The following is an 11,198-nucleotide window of genomic DNA, read 5'->3' on the forward strand; positions in this document are numbered from 1 at the left end:
ATCAGAGACTCAAAGGTGAGATAATCTCACTAACTCTGACTATAAACAGCTAGACATATCTTGATTGTAGGAAAAGCAATTAAGAAAAAACATGTAGAAGGACAGCATGCCTTCTGTGCCAAGTCTTTTGATGGAGAACAAAATTGTGAAGAAATCCAAAAACTAATCTCAACACTTAGGATCTGAAAAGCAGGTATTGACAAGTTTTTCAGGTAATTATTCAGAGAGACAGGGATAAACAGGGTGAAAATCTTTTTACAAGCTATATTTGTTAATTTAGAGCTTCAGATAAACTCCCAGTCATGATAGAAGGACATTCTACAGCTGCTTTTGAGAAAAGGGGAGCAAAGCAAAATGTAACCATGGTGAAGTATCTAATTTCCCTAAGTTCTACCCAGTTTCAAACTTTCATTTTTAAAGACTTATTCCTTCCTCAGCTATCTTGGGAGAGTATCAGTTGGATTCCAGGCAAAAAGCCTACCTGGGATCAAATATTTTCAGTTCCACAGTTACCTGGTAGGATATGTTAAGCAGCTTGAATATTAAAAAGTCTTGATATCTGGTAACTATTTGAAAAGAGAGAAAGCAACCAATGGATATAAATCAATTTTTACTTACTTTGTAAGTAAAAGTTATTTTCTCTGAAGATTAGTTTTTTATCTGCAACTGCTGAGAAAATCTAACTTCAGATATAAAACATCATTCTGTTTTATGGTGGCATGAGAATGGGGAAGTTATTAAAAAGGAAAAAATGTACCTGAAATGTTTATGAAAATGAAACATTAAGAAGAATTTATAGTAAAAGATAATTATGTCTGAACAAGAAAGACATACTATAAATACATGTGGAAGAATTTCAGTAGGAGAGGTATGTACTTAGGAAAATAAACACATAAGGGAAAGACACTTTTAGACAAAATGGAACCTAATAGCTCAGAATATGAGCTGGTGTAAACAACAGTGAAAACTGTATTAAAGTAAATTAAGGCAAGCTAGCCACAGCATTTTCTGTTAAGATTTTATCAACACGCATCTATTATAAAATTACAGTCAGTACCCTAGCTAGCCAGGTTACATGTTGATTAAGATTTACCTCTATTAATTAAAACAAAATAATTGCAATGAAAACTACTCCAAGTTATCTAAAAAAACCCTCAAAAGTCAAAAACGTATTGTAACCAAAGAACCAAATGCAAAATGATACCACTAGCATTACCAGTATTAGACAGATACTAACAAAATGTAGTCAAGGTGTTAACGCACGCATATACACACCTAAGAGATTATTTCTCTGCAGAGTGAGCTGAGTGATTGCAGAATGATGGCAGAAGCCTTGAAAGTGCAAGCGTTAGTTGACACCAGAGGGGCTAGGACTATAAATAGAGATGGCTGTTTACTGATCAATCTGAATGCAGCCTGGGAAGGAAGTGATTTTAGAGCACAAGGGGAGCAATACACATGGCTTAGCTGTGCTGACAAAGCCATTAGCAGGCTCTCAGAAAGGTGTATCTCCTGAACGGTGGTGAAAGAAAACAGGAATCCCTGGATAAAGGAAATTATCTATTTTGAAGGATGGTGAGGGAAATCAGGAACTTTCTGTTAATTCCTCTGTCAACAACCATCCAGGGATCACTTAATGACATACAGAAATTCGTATCAGTCTATGAGATCTGCCCAGAACTGATTGTTTGTGTGAGCCTGCAATAAAAACCACTGCTTGTTCTGGCTCCATACTTCGGAATCAGGTATCCAGAGCAGATCACTCTGACAATCTGCAACATGCTGCTACATATGTAAGTGTTGTCTTACTATCATTACAGGGAATTGCATTTTAGCGTTTGTTCTAAGGTCTTCCTGATTGTGTTTGACTTGTCTGGTTACCTGCCTTTGAGGATTAGCTGTTGAATGTGGATACACCAGACAGGCTGTAATTTCTTTTTCTATTTTTCAGATGCTCCAATATATACTGAAAGTATTGCAAGATTGAAAAATCCAACCTGCTATTTCACAGGAAATAAGAAATTACTGTATAACATTGTTTGGTAAAAATTGTATTAAGACGATATAAGAATAGTTTCCAACACTAATGTTGAAGTGTGTATTGTATTATAAGCTCAACTGTACCTTCTTCTTAAAAGTCTAATTAAAAAGGTTATTTCTGCTTCAGATATTGCATGCTTGAACTGTGACAGCAAAATTTACTTTTCCCCACATTTAAAGTGATTTCAAAAAGCTATTTTTGATACAGAGGCCTCAAGAAAAGGTGTTGCTCATCTTGTTCCAAATTTGCTCTAAAACTTATTTAACCTGGTCTATCTCAAAAGCAGCTTATCTTAAAATCTGAAAATGGAGGGTATTTGAAAAATTGTGTTGAGGTTTAGCATAAAGGGACATTCTTCAGATGAAGGTAAGTTTGTGTAAGGAGTTATTTACTAGTAAACCAGAAATGTCAGAATAAACTATCAGACACCAACACAGCACATCAATATTTGAACTTCCAAATTCAAAGCGAAAAGGCAATGTGTGCAGAGCAATGCCTCAGCTCTCACTGTGAGCCATGTCTAATCCCTCTGGCATTTCAGAAAGCTGATTTATTTGATTACCTACATTATATACACATTTTGCACCAGGAAGTGCTGGTTCATTATGAACCCATTAAGAAAGGTACTCAGACCCTACAGTAAGTTTCCCTTAAAATGAGATTTATTAGAGCTAAAACTATAAAGAAAAATCAGATATCACATATTACCCTACATCCCTTCAGATGGTGGAATCCCTGAGCTGCGCAGCACTGAGCAAGCCTCCAACCAGGGCATAGCTACCCCATCCATGGAAAGGCTACCTCATTCATGTCTTTTGAGCTCTCAGGAGGATGTTCTCATGAAAAAAAAGAATCTAACTGGCACTTCTATTGCCAAACAAAAGACACGTTTACATGATAACTTGTTGCTGCACTGTGAGGTAAATGCAAAGATACGCAGGTGGCCAGACAGTTGGTACTGGGTGGGAGTTGACTGCAGACCAGGTTTGTCCTGCGGCCAAGGAATGTGCTGCAGCACAGCTCAACACCAGCTTGAGGGCCCTGCTCTGCAGGCAGCACACCCTTCGAGCCTGCGGTCTTTGCTGACAGGACTGAAGTCAGACAAATCCATGCCTAGAACCCTGGTTCCCATTTCGCAGAACAGAGCAGCACTAGACATTTTTGCACTTACTTAAGCAACAGAGTGACATTTAACTTGAGGGAAATTATATTTTCAGAGGTGCGTAATAAACTACAAAACAACTTTGTCCTAGAAAGAAAGCTTGGGAGTGCTTAGAATAACTTCTTAAAAATCTTTTTACCTTACTCAAGTTGATTCACATTTAGTTAACAGCACTTAAATAGGAACACAGAATTCAGCGTGGGCAGGTACCAGTAGAATATTCTTCTTTCCATTTATTTCACTACTATCTGATAATTCAAAAGAAAAGAAAAAAGACTCGCAAAAGCAGTTTTACTACAACTTTATACTTAGTTCACAAGAAAATTTATTTTCAGGTATTTTTATGAAATATCATCTACTTGGGCAGGTGGGTGTTTTGAGGTTCTGGATTGGTTATGTTGGTTCATTAAGTCATGCAATACTGAATAATCCTCTCTATCCTAAAATGGCCCAAATCATTGATTTTAGAGATAGACATGCTCTTCAGCTATGCAACATTGACATGAAAAGTGTCTCAATGATTTTCTTGCTGAGACATATTTGTGGTAGAGACTTTATACAGCTCTGCAGTTTATGAATTACTGCACTGTTTCCATGGATACTTCTCCTCTTAATGCAGACACAAGTAGTATCATTAAAGTTAAAGTTGAAATTTCCCAACAGTATCACAACTAAACATTTCCATACTTCAACACCCCTATGATTAAATTTAAATAAGCTACCTGAAATGGAAAGGAAGTTTCCAGAACGTTAAATTAAAGCAGATAAAAAAAGCTACCCTTCTTCCCACCTCCAAAAAAATAATTTGCTTTATCTTATGGTCTGTAGCAATCTTTAAACCACGGTCCTACTAGGAAAGGTGATTCACTAAAGTGTAGCACTGTGTTATGGTGCCTCTATTCTTTTTTCATTGTCTACCCAGTAGCTTTGCATTATTTGGCATTAGCTACATAATGGCAAACACACAGAACAGCGGAGCTGAACATTTCCCCAGTTTAGAGGAATTCTTTGCTGCTATGAAATCTCCCTCTGCAGCCCTTGGTGCCAGGAAGGTGTGCAGCCAGCAGACCTTTTAAGAGCCCGATGCAATCTGCTGATCTCCCACATCGCAGAGCCATTCTGACCGGCGCCATTCAGGGTGGCCCTTTGAAGCTGTCGAGGTTATAAATATCTTGGACTCTCCTGTTCTCCTGCCTCCCAACAGAAGCTATTCACGTATGAGAAGGATGCCGTACATTTGGGGGGGGGGGGGGGGGGGGGGGGGGGCGGGCTGGCCAGTCCTGGACTCCCACCTCACACTCAGAAAGTCAGCCAGTTTTTACCTCTTCCAATGCCTACATTGTGCAGCCCACATTTTGCAGTCAGACACACGTACACAAATCCTATACTGTCATGATACGTGAATACTTTTATTGTCAGCTGCAAGTTTTCATGGAGGAAAGACGCTGGAGCACAATAAAGAATTGTGAGTGCACATTAACACAACACCGAACTGGCCTGAAAATTATGAGGCACAACTGTTGCAACTCAAGTGATGGGTACTTAAGAGGCTGATAGATAAAGCACTGGATAATAGACTAATGAGCAATGTGTGTATTATCCAGCAGTGAATTAGCAAGGATCCACATAAAGATGCCAGTTGTTTTGAGCAATGAGAATGTGCATGATGGAAAATATCTATTCATATGGCATTTGAAGACGTTTCACAAGGAACTGAATGCCAGAGTGCTGCTACAACTGAAAGCCTGAGTATCTCTTTGACTTTTGGCTAAATCAATTTATAAATCAATAAAAGCATAAAAGTTGCATGGCAGAAGATAACCTTTAGGAAATAAATGGTACAACATACAAAGCCCTGTTAAACATAACTGATTAAAGATGCATAGGCAAAAGAAACCCATGGCTACATCCCTTTGAGCCTGGAGTGCTGCATAGTTGGACCTTTGTGGTGGTTTTATGCTGCTAGGCAGCTGAACTCCACCACAACCACTCTCTCACTCCCCCTCCTCAAAGGAAAAGGGGGACAAAATGCAATGGAAAGGTCTCAAAGGTTGAGATAAGGACAGGGAGATCACTCAACAATTATTGATATAATGATATTTGATATAATTATATTGATATAATGATTATTGATATAATACAGACTCAGCATAGGGACATTAATGAAATTTATTGCCTATTCCTAACAGACTAGAGCAGTGAGAAACTAAAAGCATAATAGAAACGCCTTCACCCCCCACTCACCCTCTTCCAATTCCTCCCCCCAAGTAGCACAGGGGAACAGGGAATGGGGGCTGCGGTCAGTCCCCGATGCTTTCTCTCCACCGCTCCTTCATGGTCACTCTCTGCCCCTGCTCCACGTGGGGTCCCTCCCACGGGATGCCGTCCTTCCCAAACTGAGCCTGCGGGGGCTGCCCACAGGCAGCAGCTCTTCAAGAACTGCTCCCACATGGCTCCGTACCATGGGGTCCATCCCCCAGGAGCAAACTGCTCCAGCACGGGTCCCCCACGGGCAGCAGCTCCCCCCAGACCCCCTGCTCCTGCGTGGGCTCCTCTCCACGGGCTGCAGCTCCGGCCCGGGGCCTGCTCCTGCGGGGGCTCTCCATGGGCCGCAGCCTCCTCCAGGCCACATCCACCTGCTCCACCGGGGGCTCCTCCACGGGCTGCAGCGTGGAGATCTGCTCCATGCGGGACCCATGGGCTGCAGGGGGACAGCCTTGACTTGCGGAAAACGGACTCCACAATCAGTAAGATTGTAAAGTAGGTATGTTTATTCAGCGCTGCAGCACAGGGGGTAGTCCCACCAAAGTCATGCACACGTGATGTGGCAATTTGCCATGGTTATATGCAGCAAAGAGTTACATATGCATGACGTTTCACAATACACCTATACATATTCATAACCTGTCCCTGCTTCGTATTAAAATTAGTTCCAAGGAGTCATATCCATAAACTCCTCCCATCTGCGCTTGCGCAGTGTCTCCTGGTGGTGGTCGCTGGGGGTCATGGGGATGAAGGTTGATGACTCTTCCTTGTCACTGCTAGTTGACCTCGTCTTTCCGCAGACTCAGTTGCTCCATGGCTCTTGTCCATCCACAGAACCAGTTTCTACCAGTTTCTTAAGATAGGCTCACACTCTTATTAAGAGACTGACCTTGGTAAGGGGCCCAAGGCTTCTTGCTTTAGTTAATTTGCACAATGCACCATAGTTAGCAAAGACACTAAGTAGCATCCTAGTTTAATGCTGTCAGCGCTCTATCTCTACTTGATAAGATTCTCCGAACTCCCTCTCCCAGCCTGCTCCACCAGGGGCCTCTCCACAGGCTGCAGGGGAACTGCTGCTGCGTGCCTGGAGCACCTCCTGCCCTCCTGCTGCACTGACCTTGGGGGCTGCAGGGACAGTTCTCACTCCTGTCTCCCAAATGCTGTTGCAGCTGATCTGTTGCTGTGATGTGACATGGGGCAGCTGCTGGGCTCTGCTCACAGAGGCCACCCCTGCAGCCTCCCTGCTACTGAAACCTTGCCACATAAACCCAGTACAACCTTACCAAATGTTCTTTTACCCCTGGTATGCAGTGTTTTGCATTGTTTACCATTATTGCCTGAATAAAGTAGCATGCATATAAAATTCAATCTTCAGTTGTAGTCCCTACAATACCCAGACAGAATTATAAATTCAGGATACACAAGATCTGTTTAGAGTAATGCAGTATATTCTAGAGGAAATTATAGAATACTTTCCAAATGAAAGCTGTACAGGAAAAGGGTTTGGTTTGGCTTGGTTTTGGGGGGGAGGAGTTTTGTGTGTGTTATTTGTTGTTGTTGTTGTTGTTGTTTTGTTTTGTTTTTTAGTTGGGATTTCATCTTTGATTTTACATCTTTTTGTTCTCTTCCATATCAACCAAGTTTGAAAATTACTCCAGAATCTCTGGCTGGACTGTCAACAATTCAAATATTTCTCTTCACTGCTGTCTTGATCCATCAGCCTTTCCTCCATTTTTTTTCAAGTCTTTTTAAACTGAAAGCAGACTGACTTCCTTTCTCTAGCATGAGGTAATGTGTCAGAACAGTCTTTGGGCACTTACCCCTGCATATGCTGGTTCAGATATTCATAAAACTGCCTAGTTATATTGACTTCCATACCTGCTTTAACTATATACATAGTCTCACTGCATCACTGGAGGTAAGTATATAAGCTTCATTCTCCATGGGGTCAGTTGAAGGTGAGGTAGTAAAACATTTGTTTGATTTGAGCTGTTCTAGCAAGCACACGACTGATGTTCTGCCTGACACTGCTGTGACCATAATCTTTAATTCTTAGTGGTACATCACCTCCCTAAAACTAACAGGACTGGCTAACTTGACACGACAAGACACTCTCAAAGAGTGACTCTTGCACCACAGAAGAAATAAGATCTAGCTGACTCATACACAGTATTTGAGAGAGGCGATTGTCTTTTCCTTGAGAAAGTTATCAGTAAAAAGAATCTAAGGGGAAAAAAAGAATAAACAATACTCTGCTGCCTAACACTCTTCTTGCCCTTCCTATTAACAGATTAAAATCTTAATTATCTCTTCTAGTGTATTCCCAATTCTACCTCCACAGTATTTCCGGTAACCTCTAATGCAATTTTAAATCTCTTCCAATATTTTCTTCCTTGCATTGTTTCTTTGTCACTTTTTCAGATCCTTTGTGTCCTGAGAAGCAGACTGGCCGGGCACCTGTTGAACATCTCCTCCCTCCCAAAAAGCAGAGAGTTGCAGCTGTTCTGTTCCTGGGTGTTTTCAATACTCCACAATTTATCAGTTACAAATTCAAACTAAAGCTATTCTAAACTAAGTTGGTCCCCCAAAAAGGACTGGGTACAGAGCTGGAAGCTCTGAGAATGTCCTTTTCTGTCTCATTCAGACTTCTGTCATTTTCTGAGAAAGGCAAAAATTTGAAAAATCAAGTTCAAAAAGAAACAGTACAAGAAACAATTATAGATGAAATTTATATGAGATGTCACTGGTATGTACTTGCTTTGTTAATGTGTTATGTCAGGGACTTGGTATCACAAGTTGAAGACAATTTCACCTGAGGATCCAGACTGAGCCATGGATTTTTACTCAAAGATGCTGTTTCTAGATATTCCATGTCTTTTTGTGCATCTGTACATAAGAGTTGCTGCTGAAGGCTTTGTTTGTTGAGGTTTACAAATACAGAAAACTAGATCTTCTGCACCACTGGTTCTTTTGCTACTGGCTTTAATATAAAGACTGTCAGTCACACAGACCTTACAGTTGCATGAGTTTAATAAGCTCAGCTTACCTATTCCTACATTCAACAAAGTGCAAATAGTACATAATATAAAATAAAGTCAAATCTCTCAGTGAATGAAACATCAAGAGACTGTATTAGCTCCTGAAATGGTACTCCTGTTACATTCAGGACAGCCTCATCTGAAGAATTGTCATTTCAACAGAAACAGCCTGAATTTCAAAGCACCAAAATCATAGAATCACAGAATGGTTCAGGTTGGAAGGGACCTTAAAGATCATCCGGTTCCAACCCCACCTCTTACTAGACCAGGCTGCCCAAAGCCCCACCCAACCTGGCCTTGAACACCTCCAGGGATGGGACATCCACAGCTTCTCTGGGCAACCTGTGCCAGTGCCTCACCACCATCAGAGTTAAGAATTTCTTCCTAACATCTAATCTAAATCTTCCTTCTTTTAGTTTAAAACTGATCCCCCCTTGTCCTATCACTATGTGCCCATGTAACAAGTCACTCTCCAAAATACTGAATGAGGACTGCAATTTTCAGAGGATCATGTGTAGACCTGCAGTACAATGTTGATTCAAGTGTCTTTTTGCAGTTTAAGAAAATCACATCCTAAATATTCTAGGAAGCCTTCTGACAGCTCCACTTCACCAAGGCCCCACTTTTCCCATCAGGGTTCATACAAAACCAAGCAAGTGCCAGTGTTCTCTCTCAGAAATTTAAAGGAACTATAATTAATAGTAATAACGCTTTTGCAATTTTAATAATTCAAGAAGGTTGATCAGAACTGAATTTACAATGTTTACTTCATCTTTGTTATAACCATGACATCTGTAAATAATAATTAAGCACTGAGTTTAGACCTGAATATTGCATTATATTTCTTTGTAACTTAACTGTGTAATTATATTCTAATGTATGTATTATATTCTAATTGTCCTCTTATTTAGGGTATCTTTCTACAGTTGATAAAGTGATGATACATGAATACAATCTTCTCCGTTAAGCCACCAGTTGCTCTTATAATGGAGAGGGGCTTGAAAGCATCAGGCCTCAACTACAGACATTCACAAACCAGATTTCTCTCCTCTTTTCAAGCCTCATCTCAGAGGTCAGGCTTCTGCTTCAGCTAAATTGAATGTTTTTCCACTGCTATCAGCAGCGTCATTTTTCCAGACACTATCAATGGGTGCAAGAAAATGTTCCATATATTCTTATTCCTTTAAAATATGATGTTTCCAAGGTAACTGTACCCAGGAGATCTACTAATAGCAAAAAGTGGAAAATAATGTAACTTCTATTTTAAAATTACTTTTCTGAAGGGAAGACGAATTGCATTCCCACAAACTTTTTCCTTCATAACTCTGTCACTCTCTTTAACAAAATCAAAGAATTCAAAATTCAACACTGAGGCTTTATATATAATTGTGTTGGCAACAGATAGAGAGGATGTATTGGGATGTACTGTTTTATACCGTTGAGCGTTAGCTCAAAGGAAGGAAATTGGATAAAACTTAGCTCTGTTTTATGGATGGTCAAACTGTTTCAGATAAAATAGGATCCAGCACAAACTTCTGCCCAACTGTCAAACCAAACCTGCACACACATTTATTTAAGTTTAAATTTTTTGAGAGATGGTTTTAAAAGTCCTGGAGAATATTTCAGTGAAACACTGAAAACCAAGCGATCATGATTTAAAACTCTATCACAGTACCTTGCGAGGGTTTGTGTTAAGACTGCCTCACGAGAGCTCAAGACCATCACATAGGCCAAGATTTCCTGCAGGGTTAACTCTCCTTTGGTACCTAAAGGCACATACAAACTGAGCAAATGCAAATGCAATTACTTATGCAAACATTTACTCAATTGCTTTAGGGAAATATGACTTTCTACGCATACAAACACAGTGCTCATCACATACCACAGGTCTTTAAACACAGCCTGCTGCTAATTCTTATGTTCTGGTAAAATAATAGAAGTCCTTAGAAGAGAGGTTTTATTTTTGGCCTATGCTAGTATCCAGCTTAACTTAATGATATATAAAATGATCACACTATTTACTGAAATACTAACAGAGAATTAAAATAGGCATTACATGTGAATAAAATAAGGCATGGACCACAAAATAAATGCTTTTTAAAAGTTATTTTGCCAATAATTGACAGAAAATAAATAAATAAATAAATAAATGATAGGTAAAAAATTACAACTGTCTGCAAAATGAAGGTAGTAGAAATCCAGCAGCTGAACCATTAGAAGTAGAATTGGCTAAACTTTTTGCACATACTAGAATCAGGACCACACAGACATTGGCAGAATGAGGAAAATTATCTACTGGACATTTGTGTTTACCTGTGGTCTGATTCTCTTGAGATGTCTGATTTTAAATAGTTACATTAAAAACATAATATTTTAGTTGCTAGATATTCATCCATTTGCTGGTAATAGAATAAATTGGATTCAGCTTTCAATTTCAAGCAGAAACATGAAAACAGCCTTAGATCTATCTGCAGGAGCCTGTAAATACCTATGGTATAATAAGAAGGCATGTTATGCCATTAAAGGAAATATTTAACAGCTAAGAAGATGCTATGTTTTAGTTTTCCTCATTTCCTCTTCAGTCTGGTTCAGTGCTATTTACTGTTTGCCTAAAAAACAACTTTCCTAAAGAGATCTTTATGACAGGCGAAGATGAGCTAAGAACCAGCCGGTGTCAGGCAGTCTGACGGCG

General features: G+C 39.8%; 1 long non-coding RNA gene across 1 annotated transcript in view; it reads right to left on the reverse strand.

The window, feature by feature from the left end:
• The window catches only part of LOC125184306 (uncharacterized), a 112,895-nt gene extending 111,565 nt beyond the window's left edge, over nt 1-1,330 (reverse strand). Inside the window, exon 1 of the long non-coding RNA XR_010831172.1 lies at nt 1,276-1,330. This is a non-coding gene — a long non-coding RNA (uncharacterized lncRNA). The remainder of the gene's footprint in view (nt 1-1,275) is intronic.
• Between the last annotated feature and the right edge of the window lie 9,868 nt (nt 1,331-11,198).

The sequence above is a fragment of the Anser cygnoides genome, chromosome 4 (genome assembly GCF_040182565.1).
Source record: "Anser cygnoides isolate HZ-2024a breed goose chromosome 4, Taihu_goose_T2T_genome, whole genome shotgun sequence".
In the NCBI taxonomy this organism is placed as follows: domain Eukaryota; kingdom Metazoa; phylum Chordata; class Aves; order Anseriformes; family Anatidae; genus Anser; species Anser cygnoides.